Here is a 2,249-nt window from a genome sequence, read left to right as displayed (position 1 = left end):
TCCAAAATTCGCTTTATATAGAAGTAAAAACGTGAGAATCTACTTCGTCTTCGTTTTGTTTTCTTCGTCTACCTAACCGCAAAAGTAAGCGTTAACATGGTGTTGGTTAAAAGTGCGATAACGTAGCTGCGAGCAACTTGATTTAACATTAAAGTCTATGGTTTATACATAAATTACTGATAACAGAATCTTCATTATATAGCTTGATAATGTTTTGATACTGTAATGTGCTTGTCGAACAACGAACTTTGGTGTGATGCACACTTTTGCAATGCGTGGAACAAGTTTGCTGATTACTTAGACTTGGACCGTGTTCTAAATTTTCTTTTAACAATGCTTAAACAAAAAGTGCGCAGTTTTAATATGCTTCAGTCACATTAAGGCTTTTCACCACCGACTATTAATATAGTATCCTGTCAAAAGCAAAACATACGAGGGCAGCAACATAAAGTTATACGTAGGACAACATGATTGCCATTTGCTTTGTACAGTGTGGTTAAATAAGTGCACACTTTTTCATTGGGTTATAAAATAAAAACGGCCGAATATTGTTCGACGCTTGAACTTTTGATTGAAAGGTTGATTCTATTTTTTTATGTAAAACAATTTTGGTAAAATATTCACCACGATTGGCTTGGCAGTAGCTTATTCGGTCGACCTATTTTTGAGTACATTTTCGATTGAATCTGGTTTTATTTCGCCAATAGTAACTGGAATTTGGATCTTGAAGTTGTCAATAATTGCTGGTTTGTTCGCATAACATAAATATCGATTGTGGCTGTCGCTGTATCGCACGTAGCACCGTTTTGTTGAACCCAAATGGCGTCCAAGTTCTCAGCTTCAATTTCGCCGAAGAAGCAATCAGCAAAAATCCGCACCAAACAGTCACTCGTTGTGGGTGCATTGGCTTCTCTTGCACGATATGTGGCTTTTCCGAACCACAACACTGCTTATTGATATAGCCATAGACTTAACATTGACTTCGTTCTTGATACAGTCCTAAACTTGAACGACACTTGTTGTTTGTTTGTTTGTGGAATTGTTTGAACACTTTTCAAATTTTGCTGCAATTTACCCCAATTTTGTATAGGAGGCCAAGGGGGCTTGGTAAAGTAGCGGGGGGTTTCAAACATTCACCAGAACTTTTCCCCTTCCCCAAAATTCCCATCTGCCGAATTTGGTTCGATTTGCTCGAAAACGTTTGTATGGGACGTTACGTTACGTTACGTTTGTATGGGAGCCCCCCCTCACCGGAAGTGTGGGAGGGTCAAACTTTCCTATTCACAATCCGAGGTTACAAAACTACGCCGTGCAAAATTTCACGCGGTCTGGTTCAGTAGTTTTGAAGAAAATGCGGTACAGACAGACAAACAACCATTTTTATATACTAGGTCTTTGCGTTGAGAACCGGACTGTTTAAAGTATTAGGTAGTCTAAAAAGAAATCCATTATTTTCACGATAGATGCCTTTAGTGATCGAGTTAATTTTCATATTAAAGCCTAGACATACACGTCATCGAAAATGTCGATAAAATCACAGAAATAATCAAAGTAGATCGGCATTTTAGTAATCATAGCATCGGCCAGGAGCTAAAGATCAATCATCGAAGAGTTTTAAGTCAGGCGCAAAGCTGGATTCACGAAGAAGCTCGATGTTTGGGCGCCACCCTTCTTCTTCTTCTTTTTTGGCGCTACAACCGCTGAGCAGTCTTGGCCTGGCACCAGAGACAATGCTAATCTCTGATGCTCTTCTGTAACATTTAATTTTTACGGACGGGATTGTTAGCCCCGCGCCAACCCCCCTGTCACGCCGGTATCGGGAATCGAAACCATGGCCGGTTGAGTGACAACCGATCCCGGGATTCGAAACCCAGGCCAGCTGCGTGACAGCGAAGAGCACTACCGACTGCTCTATCAGCGGGCGCCACCCTATTTACACCAAAAAAACATGATGGCTCGAATTTCCATCGGTGAAGTTTTGGCCAAACGGAACGAAATCGACCTATTTCTTAAACGGATGGGTATTGGGGATAAGAAATGGGTTACATACGACAATACTGTGTGAAAATGATCGTGGTCTAAGCTTGGTGAAGCAGCTTAACCGGTGGCCAAACCAGGACTCACGGCCAGGAAGGTTCTACTGTGTATATGATGGGACTGGAAAGGAATCGTTTATTATGAGTGGCTTCCGTGTAGCCAAACACTAAATTCAGATCTCTACTGTCAATTACTGCACCGTTCGAAGCTAG

This window comes from Anopheles cruzii, chromosome 3, assembly GCF_943734635.1.
Source record: "Anopheles cruzii chromosome 3, idAnoCruzAS_RS32_06, whole genome shotgun sequence".
Taxonomy (NCBI): domain Eukaryota; kingdom Metazoa; phylum Arthropoda; class Insecta; order Diptera; family Culicidae; genus Anopheles; species Anopheles cruzii.
Note: the sequence above shows the minus strand (reverse complement) of the source record.